At 45.0% G+C, this 16,530-nt stretch overlaps 2 non-coding genes across 2 annotated transcripts; both read left to right on the forward strand.

Moving 5' to 3' along the window:
* Window positions 1-1,603: 1,603 nt before the first annotated feature.
* On the forward strand, window positions 1,604-1,722 carry LOC121583700. Its single transcript, XR_006003561.1, has one exon. It is a non-coding gene; the product is annotated as a 5S ribosomal RNA (ribosomal RNA).
* A 411-nt stretch (window positions 1,723-2,133) lies between these two features.
* Window positions 2,134-2,252, forward strand: LOC121583675. The gene has a single exon (XR_006003555.2). It is a non-coding gene; the product is annotated as a 5S ribosomal RNA (ribosomal RNA).
* The last annotated feature ends 14,278 nt before the right edge of the window (window positions 2,253-16,530 follow it).

The raw sequence follows: 16,530 nt of genomic DNA on the forward strand, positions 1-16,530 counted from the left end.
AGAATGTGAGGAATTAAAATATATGTTTTGTAAAGTTAAGGAAATGTTAAGTAAAAACTGGGGGGGGGTGATTTCTTGAAAAAGTATGTGTGGGAGGAACTTGTGTTATTTGGAGTGTCTGGTAAATGTGATGGTGTTAATGTGTGCTTGTTGAATATTGTTTAGAGTTTTGTGAGGTATGCTATTTTTTGTAGGAGGAATTATGGTTTTTTTGACAGGAAGAGGGTGAAGGTGTGGGGTATTTTTATATCACTGTTTAGTAAACACATGGATATGTTGTTTAATTATGGGATGGAAGATTTTGATGAACATTTTGTTGAGGGGTGTGGGTTGATTGCAAAGGTGGATGGTGGAGGAATCACTTATAATTTTTGAAAGAATTATTTTGAATATTTTCTTTGTTTATTTTTATTTGATAGGGGGTTGCATTTAATCTGCCTATTTTGTGGGTGGAATTTGTTATGTCTTAGTCATGGCTGGGTTTTTTTGTATACTAGTTTTTTTTGTATTTTTATTTCTTTGGGTTCTTTGATTTGATAGGGGGTGAATTGTTCACCTGCCTATGTTAGGCTAGTGTCTTCTGTATTGTTCTTTGTAATATTGTACTGTAAATATTGTAAAAAAATGAATTTTTTGATAATAAAAATAAAATAAAATAAATAATAAAAAAAAAAAAATACACCCGATCTCGTCTGATCTCGGAAGCTAAGCAGGGTTGGGCCTGGTTAGTACTTGGATAGGAGACCTCCTGGGAATAACAGGTGCTGTAAGCTTTTTGTTCCACTAGAGAGTACTCTTGTGTCATGGAGCAACTGCCTTTTATTTATCACCCTAATAATATCATGTATTTTTATTGGGAAAAATGCAGTTTGTATGTGCTGCCCTGCCCTGCCCTGATCAAATTAAATAATAGACAGTGCGTTTCCCTCAAAATATATGTGTCATGGAGCAACTGCCTTTTATTTATCACCCTAATAATATCCTGTATTTTTATTGGACTAAATGCAGTTTGTATGTGCTGCCCTACCCTGCCCTGATGAATTTAAATAATAGACAGTGCGTTTCCCTCAAAATATATGTGTCATGGAGCAACTGCCTTTTATTTATCACCCTAATAATATCCTGTATATTTATTGGACTAAATGCAGTTTGTATGTGCTGCCCTACCCTGCCCTGATCAATTTAAATAATAGACAGTGTGTTTCCCTCAAAATATATGTGTCATGGAGCATCTGCCTTTTATTTATCACCCTAATAATATCATGTATTTTTATTGGACTAAATGCAGTTTGTATGTGCTGTCCTGCCCTGCCCTGATCAATTTAAATAATAGACAGTGCGTTTCCCTCAAAATATATGTGTCATGGAGCAACTGCCTTTTATTTATCACCCTAAGAATAGCATGTATTTTTATTGGACTAAATCCAGTTTGTATGTGCTGCCCTGCCCTGATCAAATTAAATAATAGACAGTGCGTTTCCCTCAAAATATAGGCAGTACATTCAGCCTTTGTTTTTAGTCGGTTCATTAAGTTGCACGGAAATACGAATCACTGATACATTTTGTTCATGTCTTTATATAGTGTACCAAGAGTTGTTCCTTCGCTTATGGCCATACCAGCCTGAAAACGCCCGATCTCGTCCGATCTTGGAAGCTAAGCAGGATCGGGCCTGGTTAGTACTTGGATGGGAGACTGCCTGGGAATACCAGGTGCTGTAAGCTTTTTGTTCCACTAGAGAGTACTCTTGTGTCATGGAGCAACTGCCTTTTATTTATCACCCTAATAATATCATGTATTTTTATTGGACTAAATGCAGTTTGTATGTGCTGCCCTGCCCTGCCCTGATCAATTTAAATAATAGACAGTGCTTTTCCCTCAAAATATATGTGTCATGGAGCAACTGCCTTTTATTTATCACCCTAATAATATCATGTATTTTTATTGGACTAAATGCAGTTTGTATGTGCTGCCCTGCCCTGATCAAATTAAATAATAGACAGTGCGTTTTCCCTCAAAATATAGGCAGTACATTCAGCAGTTGTTTTTAGTCGGTTCATTAAGTTGCACGGAAATAAGAATCACTGATACATTTTGTTCATGTCTTTATATAGTGTTCCAAGAGTTGTTCCCTCGCTTACGGCCATACCAGCCTGAATATGCCCGATCTCGTCCGATCTCGAAAGCTAAGCAGGATTGGGCCTGATTAGTACTTGGATGGGAGACTTCCTGGGAATAGCAGGTGCTGTAAGCTTTTTGTTCCACTAGAGATTACTCTTGTGTCATGGAGCAACTGCCTTTTATTTATCACCCTAATAATATCATGTATTTTTATTGGACTAAATTCAGTTTGTATGTGCTGCCCTGCTCTGCCCTGATCAATTTAAATAATAGACTGTGCGTTTCCCTCAAAATATATGTGTCATGGAGCAACTGCCTTTTATTTATCACCCTAATAATATCATGTATTTTTATTGGACTAAATGCAGTTTGTATGTGCTGCCCTGCCCTGATCAAATTAAATAATAGACACTGCGTTTCCCTCAAAATATATGTGTCATGAGCAACTGCCTTTTATTTATCACCCTAATAATATATATAATAGAATTATTGTAAAATTAACTCTGTCCATAAGGTGTAGATAGGAAGTATAGACCGGAAGTTGAGGCCTGGGCATTGTTGTTCACTAATTTACTCCAAGTAGGGAAAGGATGGCGGGGTTGAAAAGTAATAAAGGGGAGTATATATATAAAACATGGGGGATTGGAAGTGATGCAGACAATTACATTTTTTGCTCCTGAACTTCTTCTACTCTCAACCTCTCCGATCATTTTCATGATGTCCATCCGGTTTGCTTCTATATGCCATATCTTTCTAACTGTGCTCTTTCCCAAAAGCTCCCAACATACAATATATAAACTTATTATGGAAACAGTATGCTTACATTATTAGCTATCTTTGTTATTATTTGTTGTTATTTGTTATTAGTCCCATCCTTCAACTCTATTCAATACCTCCCATCTATCTCTAAACACCATCCATATAGGATTTCTATTTGCCATATATATTTCAACCGTACTGTGATGTTTTACAAAAGTTCTGAAACTTTCTATTCTCATTGCTTCTACAGATTGTGAATTAAAAAGAAACATTTTTGCTAAAAGTATTATTATATTATTGATTGATTGACTATGACTTTTCAGATCACCAAGTAATGCTATCTGCAAGGTTAGCTCCAGGTAAATATTGCAATCCTTTAGCCATTCCTGGACCTGTGTCCAAAAACAAGCTACAAATGGACAGAACCAAAACAAATTATCTAATGATTCTGTCTCTTCACAGCAAAATCTGCAGAGCTGGGAAGATTGTATCCCCCATATAAATAACATTATATTGGTAGCAAGAATTTTATATAATAATTTAAATTGAAAGATTCTAATTTTTGAATCCGGTGTCGTTTTGCGTGTCAGTTCATAAACACTATGCCATGGGATCGGTACGTCAAAGATCTCTTCCCAACTATTTTGCAATCTATATGGGACGGCTGTCAATCCTTTGGTCCTTAAGTGAAACTGATATACTTTTTTATTTATCACAGTTTTCCTTAACCAATTATGTTCTTTAATGCAAGGCCGACAGACAAGTTCCTTACTTTCTCCCCCTTCCACTTTCCTCTTCCACTTTTGCAGTAAGGCTGCAATTATTTGGTTGTAATTTTGGGTAGAGCAGACATTTCCATATGATTTTGTTAGCTGCATGTGCGACATAACTCCACCAGTCCTACCGATGATATCATTTATGAAGATTATACCTTTTTTAAACATTCTGTCAAAAAAGAAAGTTTTTTTGTCAATTAGTATATTTTAATTTAACCACAATATTTTTTGCATTATTTGTTCTGTCGTTTCTGGAGGATTAAATTGAAATTGCAACCAACTTTCTATGGCTTGTTTTAGAAATAGTGATATTTGGGAGATTATTTCCTTTTCAAATAACTGCAAAGGAGTTGTTGTAATCTGAATAAAGGGAAAAAGGCCTTTCTTGAACATTGGGTGAGACAATCTTACTAATTTGCTTGAGAACCAGTTCAGATATAACTTTTGTATGACTGAAGCTTTTAGTGATAGGTCTAATGCTTTAATATTTAATAATTTCTGTCCTCCGAATTCATATTCATTATATAAATATGACCTTTTAATTTTGTCTGGCTTGCCGTTCCAAATAAAATTGAATATTTTTTTCTCATATAATTTAAAAAACTGTTCGCTAGGCGTAGGCAAGACCATAAGCAAGTAGGTAAACTGGGATAATACTAAAGAGTTAATCAGGGTGATTTTTCCACAAATTGACAGGTATTTTCCTTTCCATGGTAGTAAGATCTTTTCTATTTTTGCTAACTTTCTATTAAAATTTATTGAAGTGAGATCATTTATTTCCTTTGGGATATGTATTCCGAGTATATCCACATCACCATCAGACCATTTTATTGGTAAACTACATGGTAATGTAAAAATTGTATTTTTTTAGTGATCCAATACGTAATATAGTACATTTGTCATAATTTGGTTGTAATCCAGAGAGGTTAGAAAATGTATCTAGATCCTCTTTGAGGCTGTGGAGGGATTCTAGTTGTGGATTTAAAAGAAAACATGAATCATCAGCGTACAATGACACCTTTGTTTTTAAGCCCTGTATTTCTAATCCTCTGATATTATTATTGGATCTGAATTTAATAGCTAACATCTCGATGGCCACAATAAATAGATATGCCGATAGTGGACAACCTTGTTTCACTCCTCTTGACACTTTAAAACTTTCTGAGAAATAGCCATTATTTACTATTTTACACCTAGGGTTACTATACATGATTTTGACCCATTTTATAAGAGATTCTCCAAAATTGAAATGCTCCAGGCATTTATATATAAACCCCAGTCAAACTTTATCAAATGCCTTTTCGAAGTCTGCTATGAATAGCAGGCCTGGTTTCCCATATTTTCCATAGTGTTCTATTGTTTCCAATACTTGCCTTATATTATCTCCACTGTATCTTCCATGTAAAAAACCTGTCTGATTAGAATGAATAATATCCGACAATACCTTTTTAATTATATGCGCTATACATTTTGCTAGGATTTTGCATCACAACACTGAAGTGTAAGGGGCCTCCAATTTTGTAAATGGACTGGATCTTTATATTTTCCACTTGTATCCTGTTTCAGTAATAATGAGATCAGACCTTCTTCTTGAGTGTCAGATAATCTACCATTTACATAGGAGTTGTTAAAACATGCTAATAACGGTCCTCTTAGTATATCAAAAAAGGTTTGGTATACCTCGACTGGTATGCCATCCAACCCTGGAGTTTTCCCAGACTTAAAGTATTTAATTGCATCCAGAAGTTCCTCCTCTGTAATTTCACCTTCACATTAGTCTTTCTGTGTGGCTGTTAATTTGACATTATCAATAGAAAAAAAATCTCTACAATTAGCTTCAGTTAGAGGAGATGGAGGCGACTGAAAAGAAAACATATGCTTAAAGTACTTTGTTTCTTCCTTCAAAATATCATTTGGTGAATTGTGGGTGACTCCGTCAATTGTAACCAGTTTCATTAAGTTATTTTTGGTAGTATTCCTATGTTGAAGATTAAAAAATAATTTTGTGAATTTTTCCCCATATTCCATCCAGTTTGCTTTATTTTTATAATATATTACACTTGATCTTTCTTGAATAAGTTTCTCCATTTCTTTTTGTTTTTCCTCTAATTTATTATGAGCCTCTATGTTACAGTTTTTATTGGCATCTATCTGTTCTGTTAGACTTTCTATTTCCTTTCTTAGTATAAACGCTTTTGACCTAAATTGCTTTTGTTTTCGAGATGAGTACTGAATTGCATGGCCTCTAAAGGCACATTTAAAGGTGTCCCTTACAATAAGGGGATTCGCTGTACCTATGTTATGTTGGAAAAAGTCAGTTATGAATTCCTTTGTTCTAATTATAAATAAATTATCATCCAATAGGCTTTGATTAAATTTCCACTATCCTCGCCCACGTGGAAATTCAGTAAGAGTAATGTATATGCCAATTATATGATGGTCCGACCGCATTCTGTCCCCTATCAACACTTTTTTTTTTACTTTTGGTGCCAACGAGAATGAGATAAGAAAGAAGTCAAGACGACTAGCTTGATTCAGTCTCCGTGTCAGTAGCTGAGTGTAGATGCGGTGAGGAAATCAAGCGCAGGAAACACGGGCGTTCGTCAACAGACTTTAGTTAACAAAATGCAGCACCAAACAGGCGAACAGCCAACCCAACCGGGAGGCAAAATACAAATTACGCACAACACACACAGTGCGTAAAATGAAGATAGCGCACACAGTGCGGACTCTCGGAAAACAACAAACACGAGAGTAATACAAAAGAGCAACAGCTTGACAATAAACAATACCACATAACACCTGCCCCCACACACGAAAACTAAATAGGCAACCAAATCAAACACTAACAAGGGACAGGTGTACAAACAGACAAAACCAAACAAACATGAAACATCGAACGGTGGCAGCTAGTACTCCGGGGACGACGACCGCCGAAGCCTGCCCGAACAAGGAGGAGGAGCAGCCTCGGCCGAAACCGTGACAGTACCCCCCCCTTGACGCGCGGCTCCAGCCGTGCGCCGATCCCGGCCTCGGGGACGACCAGGACGACGCGGAGCAGGGCGCGTAGGATGACCCCGATGGAACTCGGTCAGCAGGGACAGGTCTAATATGTCCCTCCTCGGCACCCAGCACCGCTCCTCCGGGCCGTACCCCTCCCACTCCACGAGATATTGGAGACCCCCCATCCGGCGTCTCGAATCAAGGATGGACCTCACAGTGTGCGCCGGAGCCCCCTCGATGTCCAACGGGGCGGAGGAGTCTCTTCTATCTCATAGTCCTGGAGTGGACCAGCTACCACCGGCCTGAGGAGAGACACATGGAACGAGGGGTTAATATTCCTGTAATCAATAGGCAGTTCTAACCTGTAACACACCTCGTTCAACCTCCTCAGGACTTTGAATGGCCCCACAAACCGCCGACCCAGCTTCCGGCAGGGCAGGCGGAGGGGCAGGTTTCTGGTCGAGAGCCAGACTCGATCTCCAGGTGCGTACACAGGCCCCTCACTGCGGTGGAGATCGGCGCTCGTCTTATGCCGACGGATGGCCCGCTGCAGATGAACGTGGGCAGCGTTCCATGTCTCCTCCGAGTGCCGCACCCACTCATCCACCGCAGGGGGCCTCGATCTGGCTCTCGTGCCAAGGTGCCAGAACCGGCTGGTACCCTAACACACACTGGAAAGGGGTTAGTTGGGTGGAGGAGTGGCGGAGAGAGTTCTGTGCCATCTCGGCCCACGGAACGTATCTCGCCCACTCCTCCGGCCGGCCCTGGCAATAAGACCTCAGAAACCTACCCACATCCTGGTTGACACGTTCAACCTGCCCATTACTCTCCGGGTGGTAACCCAAGGTAAGGCTCACCGAAACCCCCAACCGTTCCATAAACGCTCTCCACACTCTGGAGGTGAACTGGGGGCCTCGATCAGACACTATATCCTCGGGTACCCCGTAATGCCGGAAGACATGGGTAAACAGAGCCTCAGCGGTCTGTAGGGCAGTAGGGAGACCCGGCATGGGAAGGAGACGACAGGCCTTCGAGAACCGATCCACAACGACCAGGATGGTAGTATTCCCCTGTGAGAGGGAAGGTCTGTAACAAAATCCACCGAGAGGTGGGACCAGGGTCGTTGTGGAACGGGCAGGGGTTGTAGCTTACCCCTGGGCAAATGTCTGGGCGCCTTACACTGGGCACACACCGAACAGGAGGAGACATAAATCCTCACATCCCTGGCTAACGTTGGCCACCAGTACTTAGTGCTAAGGCAGTGAACTGTCCGGCCGATACCTGGATGTCCAGAGGAGGGGGACGTATGAGCCCAATAAATGAGGCGATCGCGTACCTCGAGCGGAACGTACGTCCGACCCACTGGACACTGTGGAGGACTTGGGTCGGTGCGTAACGCCCGCTCGATCTCTGCATCGACCTCCCATACCACCGGTGCAACCAGACAAGATTTTGGTAGTATGGGAGTGGGCTCAACGGACCTCTCCTCCGTGTCATACCGCCGAGACAGGGCATCTGCCTTCCCGTTCTGGGAACCAGGGATGTAAGTGATTTTAAACACAAACCGGGCTAGAAACATAGTCCAGCCGGGCCTGGCGAGGATTCAGTCTCCTAGCTGCCCGGATGTATTCCAGGTTACGGTGGTCAGTCAAAATGAGGAAAGGGTGTTGAGCCCCCTCAAGCCAATGCCTCCACACCTTTAGGGCCTGTACCACGGCTAACAGCTCCCTGTCCCCTACGTCATAATTCCGCTCCGCCGGACTGAGCTTCTTAGAATAAAAAGCACAGGGGCGGAGTTTAGGTGGTGTGCCAGACCGTTGTGAGAGAACGGCCCCAATACCGGCCTCGGATGCGTCTACCTCTACCTGGAATGGTAAAGCGGGATCCGGATGCGCCAACACCGGCGCCAAGGTAAACAGGTCCTTCAGTCTCCCAAAAGCCCTGTCCGCCTCAGCTGACCACCGCAAGCGCACCGGACCCCCCTTCAACAGAGACGTTATGGGAGCTGCCACCTGTCCAAAACCCCGGATAAACCTCCGGTAGTAATTCGCAAAACCCAAGAACTGTTGCACCTCTTTCACAGTGGTTGGGGTTTGCCAATTACGCACAGCTGACACCCGGGCAACCTCCATCTTCACCCCTGACGCAGACAACTGATAACCCAAAAAGGAGACCGACTTCTGAAAGAACAGACATTTCTCTGCCTTGACATATAGGTCATGCTCCAACAGCCTCCTCAACACTCGGCGCACCAGGGCTACATGCTCTGCTCGGGTAGAACTGTACACCAGAATATCGTCGATGTACATGACTACTCCCTGCCCCTGCATGTCCCGGAAAATCTCATCGACGAAGGATTGGAAGACTGAGGGAGCATTCATTAACCCATATGGCATGACGAGATACTCGTAATGACCGGAGGTCGTGCTAAACGCTGTCTTCCATTCATCGCCCTCTCTAATGCGCACCAAGTTATATGCGCTCCTGAGATCCAATTTTGTGAAGAACTGAGCACCGTGTAATGATTCCGTCATAGTCGCAATCAGAGGAAGTGGATAGCTGTACTTCACCGTAATCTGATTGAGACCGCGGTAATCAATACACGGGCGCAGACCTCCATCCTTTTTCTTCACAAAAAAGAAGCTCGAGGAAGCGGGTGAAGTGGAGGCCCGTATGTATCCCTGTCTCAGAGACTCGGCGATGTAAGTTTCCATCGCCTTCCTCTCCTCTTGAGACAAGGGATACACATGGCTCCGCGGGAGGGCTGCTCCTAACTGGAGATCTATCGCACAATCCCCCTGTCTATGAGGCGGCAGCTGCGCCGCCCTAGTCTTACTAAACACCAGTGTCAAATCCTCATACTCGGGGGGAATATGCAGTGCAGGCATTAGATTCGGACTTTCCAACGAGGTCGCCCCTATGGAAACACCCAGACACAGCCCCTCACACTGAGCAGACCACCCTTTAAGAGCCTTCTCTCGCCACGAAATAGTAGGGTCATGGGTAATCAACCAGGGAAGCCCCAGCACCACCGGATACGCAGGAGAGTCAATCAGATAGAGCTGAATCGTCTCCTCATGACCCCCCTGCGCCTCCATCTTAAGGGGCGCTGTGACCTCCCTAATCAACCCAGATCCTAACGGACGGCTATCTAGGGCATGTACAGGGAAAGGCTTATCAACGGGAAGGAGAGGAATCCCTAATTCTACACAGAACTGGCGATCTACAAAGTTCCGAATCGACTAGCGCCTTATGCTGGGAACGAGTTGCTACCTGTGGAAAACAAACAGGCAAGGTTATGTGAACGACAGAAAGCTCTGGGTAAGTAGGGCGCCTACTCACCTGGGAGGACTCCCCAATGCGTGGCCTGCCTTCACCTCCACCGGGGGACCTTCCCCAACACCTAGCCGCGGTGTTCCCTCCACGGCCACAGTTGGTGCAGGGGACGGCCCCCCTCGGGTTCCTACTCCTCCTTTCTCTAGCGCCAGCACCTCCGAGCTCCATAGGGCTCGGCTCGGAGGTGCTGGAGGGTGAAATGGGCGACCCCCATCCGGGACGTCCACGGGTGGCGAGCAGGGTGTCCAACCGAATGGCCATGTCGACTAGTTGGTCAAACGTCAACATGGTATCCCTGCACGCCAACTCTCTTTGGACGTCCTCCCGGAGGCTACAACGGAAGTGGTCTATGAGGGCCCGCTCATTCCACCCTGCATCTGCCGCTACAGTCCAGAACTCCAGGGCAAAATCCTGTGCGCTCCTCATCCCCTGTCGGAGGAAGAACAGACGCTCCCCCGCCACCTTCCCTTCTGGTGGATGGTCGAACGCGGCCCGGAAGCGGCGGGAGAACTCCGCATAGGTGATGGTAGCGGCGTCCATTCTCCTCCATTCGGCGTTGGCCCACTCCAACGCCTTGCCGGTGAGACAGGAGATGAAGGCGGAGACGCTCTCGTGTCCCGAGGGCGCCGGGTGTACGGTGGCGAGGTAGAGCTCCACCTGTAGCAGGAACCCTTGACACCCGGCAGCGGAGCCGTCGTACGCCCTCGGGAGCGAGAGCCGAATCCCACTGGGTTCCGGAATGTGGACAGGAGGACTGACCGATGGGGATGGTCCGGTAGGTGGGGGCGTGGGTACCCCGCTGCTTTCCCATCGGTGGAGAGTGTTCATCACCCGATCCAAGGCGTGACCGATCTGGTTAATCCGGTCCTCCTGTCCACGAAGACGGTCCTCCATGACCTCTGTCGGCGCGGGTGCTCCTGCTGACTCCATGATGTGATGTGGTATTCTGTCAGTAGCTGAGTGTAGATGCGGTGAGGAAATCAAGCGCAGGAAACACGGGCGTTCGTCAACAGACTTTAGTTAACAAAATGCAGCACCAAACAGGCGAACAGCCAACCCAACCGGGAGGCAAAATACAAATTACGCACAACACACACAGTGCGTAAAATGAAGATAGCGCACACAGTGCGGACTCTCGGAAAACAACAAACACGAGAGTAATACAAAAGAGCAACAGCTTGACAATAAACAATACCACATAACACCTGCCCCCACACACAAAAACTAAATAGGCAACCAAATCAAACACTAACAAGGGACAGGTGTACAAACAGACAAAACCAAACAAACATGAAACATCGAACGGTGGCAGCTAGTACTCCGGGGACGACGACCGCCGAAGCCTGCCCGAACAAGGAGGAGGAGCAGCCTCGGCCGAAACCGTGACACTCCGCCATGTATATCTCACTAGATCAGTATATTTAAGCCTCCATATATCTACTAGTTCTAATATATCCATGACATTCACAATTTCCTTAAGAGCATGTGGGTGATTGTTTGTGATGTGATTTCCTTTACGGTCCATTGAGCTATTTAAAACAGTATTATAATCCCCCACCATAATAATATTGTCTTGAATTGCTTGCAGGCTTGATAATTTACTATACATATTGTCAAAGAATTGTGGATCATCATTATTTGGTCCGTAAAGGTTAATGAGCCATATCTGTTTATGGTCCAATAACATATTTAAAATAATCCATCTACCTTGCGTATCTATTTTGACAATTTGCACATTTGGATCGAAATTACTATTAATTAATATCATCACCCCTTTTGAATTTCTTTGCCCATGGGAGAAGTATATTTCCCCACACCCCCCCATTCTTTTTTCCACGCTACTTCATCTCGAATTGTTGAATGAGTTTCCTGTATTCAATAGATATTATATTCCTTCTCTTTGAGTCATGTAAATATTGTTCTTCTTTTGTTATTATCAGCTAAGCCGTTACAATTATAACTGGCTATACTTATTTCACCATACACCATAATGAGATACAAGTTTCAAGTCTATTTATCATTATACAGTTGGGAGAACAAGTATTTGATACACTGCCGATTTTGCAGGTTTTTCTACTTACAAAGCATGTAGAGGTCTGTAATTTTTATCATAGGTACACTTCAACTGTGAGAGACGGAATCTAAAACAAAAATCCCGAAAATCACATTGTATGATTTTTAAGTAATTCATTTGGATTTTATTGCATGACGTAAGTATTTGATACATCAGAAAAGCAGAACTTAATATTTGGTACAGAAACCTTTGTTTGCAATTACAGAGATCATACGTTTCCTGTAGGTCTTGACCAGGTTTGCACACACTGCAGCAGGGATTTTGGCCCAGTCCTCCATACAGACCTTCTCCAGATCCTTCAGGTTTCGGGGCTGTCGCTGGGCAATACAGACTTTCAGCTCCCTCCAAAGATTTTCTATTGGGTTCAGGTCTGGAGACTGGCTAGGACACTCCAGGACCTTGAGATGCTTCTTACGGAGCCACTCCTTAGTTGCCCTGGCTGTGTGTTTCGGGTCATTGTCATGCTGGAAGACCCAGCCACGACCCATCTTCAATGCTCTTACTGAGGGAAGGAGGTTGTTGGCCAAGATCTCGCGATACATGGCCCCATCCATCCTCCCCTCAATACGGTGCAGTCGTCCTGTCCCCTTTGCAGAAAAGCATCCCCAAAGAATGATGTTTCCAACTCCATGCTTCACGGTTGGGATGGTGTTCTTGGGGTTGTACTCATCCTTCTTCTTCCTCCAAACACGGCGAGTGGAGTTTAGACCAAAAAGCTCTATTTTTGTCTCATCAGACCACATGACCTTCTCCCATTCCTCCTCTGGATCATCCAGATGGTCATTGGCAAACTTCAGACGGGCCTGGACATGCGCTGGCTTGAGCAGGGGGACCTTGCGTGCGCTGCAGGATTTTAATCCATGACAGCGTAGTGTGTTACTAATGGTTTTCTTTGAGACTGTGGTCCCAGCTCTCTTCAGGTCATTGACCAGGTCCTGCCGTGTAGTTCTGGGCTGATCCCTCACCTTCCTCATGATCATTAATGCCCCACGAGGTGAGATCTTGCATGGAGCCCCAGACCGAGGGTGATTGACCGTCATCTTGAACTTCTTCCATTTTCTAGTAATTGCGCCAACAGTTGTTGCCTTCTCACCAAGCTGCTTGCTTATTGTCCTGTAGCCCATCCCAGCATTGTGCAGGTCTACAATTTTATCCCTGATGTCCTTACACAGCTCTCTGGTCTTGGCCATTGTGGAGAAGTTGGAGTCTGTTTGATTGAGTGTGTGGACAGGTGTCTTTTATACAGGTAACGAGTTCAAACAGGTGCAGTTAATACAGGTAATGAGTGGAGAACAGGAGGGCTTCTTAAAGAACAACTAACAGGTCTGTGAGAGCCGGAATTCTTACTGGTTGGTAGGTGATCAAATACTTATGTCATGCAATAAAATGCAAATTAATTACTTAAAAATCATACAATGTGATTTTCGGGATTTTTGTTTTAGATTCCGTCTCTCACGGTTGAAGTGTACCTATGATAAAAATTACAGACCTATACATGCTTTGTAAGTAGGAAAACCTGCAAAATCGGCAGTGTATCAAATACTTGTTCTCCCCACTGTATATGTTTGTAAATTTACCAATAAAAAATACCATAATGATTGAGTGTCCATATAGCTGTACCGTGATATTTGCATTGCTACGGAGTAACCCTTCAATTGTTCTCCACTAATTCCCCCGCTAAAGCCCCTCCCCATCCCAAGTTGAGCCGTCATCCCAGTGATCAGCATCCCACCCACGTTCCTCCAGATCCCTAAGGCCCCGAGAGGCCAGGACCCATCCATCAAAAACAGCACACAGTGCCACCCACAAAACAGAAGCAGATTAACCGCCAAAAGCATTTCCAATGCTTTCACCTCTCTCTATATATATCTATATAACTATTTAAAAAAAATTATGCATATCCTATTTTCTATCATTATCAATTAATATGCGTAATAATGTCGGCAGTTCACGCGTAGGATTCTAACATATAACCCGGATTGCCATTGTATTACATTTAATTCATTGACAAGCAATTATTATCCTAGCAAATAATACCCGTGGGCCATCCCATACCCCCCCTCCCCCCCAACATCCCCACCCCCCCAAAACAGATGCCAGACAAGCACACACGCACATACTCACATACTCCAACACACTCAACCCCCCTCCTCCACAATCCACCATAAAATCAGATACTCAACGGCTGTTATATCCCAGAGCCCAACTCGAGAAATAACCTGATTTACGAGTGCACATACAGTTAAAGCTGATTGAGAAAGCATGCAGATTGAGCAGAAATTTATAACAATGTGAGATTTGATTAATCTACTTAATCTATGTCAAGTCCTAGGTGATGGAGATCAGATCCACCCTCTTCACCTGAGACACAAACACTCTGATCCCCTGTTGTAACCATTTTCTCAAGCATCTCCGTGCGGTCAGACCTTTGTTTATTTTGTGCCACCTACCTGGGTGGGCGTACCCCACCGGAATCCCCACCGGCTAGGTAAAAGGTCGTCAAGGTTCTCATTAGCAGCTTTGAGAATTTCCTTGTATATTATGCTCTCCCATCAGGGGGCTCTGGCTTTGTAGGACCAACCCTGCCAGGCAGGCTCAGAATCTTGAGGGGGCGGTGCTGCTCAAGTAGGTCTCTGACCGCATTTATTTCTCTGTTTAGGCTGCATACTCACAGCAGGTCCATAAAAGAGATGGGAACTTCTCTTTACATTTACATTTACATTTACTCATTTAGCAGACGCTCTTATCCAGAGCGACTTACAAATTGGTGCATTCACCTTATAGCCAGTGGGATAACCACTTTACAATGTTTTTTTTTTTTGGGGGGTTAAGGGGGGGTAGAAGGATTACTTCATCCTATCCCAGGTATTCCTTAAAGAGGTGGGGTTTCAAATGTCTCCGGAAGGTGGTGAGTGACTCCGCTGTCCTGGCGTCGTGAGGGAGCTTGTTCCACCATTGGGGTGCCAGAGCAGCGAACAGTTTTGACTGGGCTGAGCGGGAACTGTGCTTCCGCAGAGGTAGGGGAGCCAGCAGGCCAGAGGTGAGGCCATGGGAGGATATGACAGAGCCAAGTGACTTGGTGTATAGGGAGAATAGGAGAGGGCCTAGAACTGAGCCCTGGGGGACACCAGTGGTGAGAGCACGTGGTGTGGAGACAGCTTCTCGCCACGCCACTTGGTAGGAGCGACCGGTCAGGTAGGACGCAATCCAGGAGTGAGCTGCGCCGGAGATGCCCAGCTCGGAGAGGGTGGTGAGGAGGATCTGATGGTTCACAGTATCAAAGGCAGCAGACAGGTCTAGAAGGACAAGAGCAGAGGAGAGAGAGTTAGCTTTAGCAGTGCGGAGAGCCTCCGTGACACAGAGAAGAGCAGTCTCAGTTGAATGACCAGTCTTGAAACCTGACTGGTTTGGATCAAGAAGGTCATTCTGAGAGAGATAGCAAGAGAGTTGGCTAAAGACGGCACGCTCAATAGTTTTGGAGAGAAAAGAAAGAAGGGAAACTGGTCTGTAGTTGTTGACATCAGAGGGATCGAGTGTTGGTTTTTTGAGAAGGGGTGCAACTCTCACTCTCTTGAAGACGGAAGGGACATAGCCAGCGGTCAAGGATGAGTTGATCAGCGAGGTGAGGTAAGGGAGAAGGTCACCGGAGATGGTCTGGAGAAGAGAGGAGGGGATAGGGTCAAGCGGGCAGGTTGTTGGGCGGCCGGTCGTCACAAGTCGCAAGATTATATCTGGAGAGAGAGGGGAGAAAGAAGTCAAAGCATAGGCTAGGGCAGTGTGAGCAGGACCAGCAGTGTCATTTGACTTAACAAACGAGGATCGGATGTCGTCGACCTTCTTTTCAAAATGGTTGACGAAGTCATCCACAGAGAGGGAGGAGGGGGGAGGGGGAGGAGGATTCAGCAGGGAGGAGAAGGTGGCAAAGAGCTTCCTAGGGTTAGAGGCAGATGCTTGGAATTTAGAGTGGTAGAAAGTGGCCTTAGCAGCAGAAACAGATTAAGAAAATGTAGAGAGGAGGGAGTGAAAAGATGCCAGGTCCGCAGGGAGTCTAGTTTTCCTCCATTTCCGCTCGGCTGCCCGGAGCCCTGTTCTGTGAGCTCGCAATGAGTCATCAAGCCACGGAGCTGGAGGGGAGGACTGAGCCGGCCGGGAGGATAGGGGACATAGAGAGTCAAAGGATGCAGAAAGGGAGGAGAGGAGGGTTGAGGAGGCAGAATCAGGAGATTGGAGGGAGAAGGAATGAGCAGAGGGAAGAGATGATAGGATGGAAGAGGAGAGAGTAGGGGGAGAGAAAGAGCGAAGGTTGCGACGGCGCATTACCATCTGAGTAGGGGCAGAGTGAGTAGTGTTGGAGGAGAGCGAGAGATTAGTTGCAGTGAGATTAGTAGAAGAACAGCCTCTAGTAAAGATGAGGTCAAGCGTATTGCCTGCCTTGTGAGTAGGGGGGGACGGTGAGAGGGTGA

This window comes from Coregonus clupeaformis, unplaced genomic scaffold (genome assembly GCF_020615455.1).
Source record: "Coregonus clupeaformis isolate EN_2021a unplaced genomic scaffold, ASM2061545v1 scaf0407, whole genome shotgun sequence".
Lineage (NCBI taxonomy): Eukaryota > Metazoa > Chordata > Actinopteri > Salmoniformes > Salmonidae > Coregonus > Coregonus clupeaformis.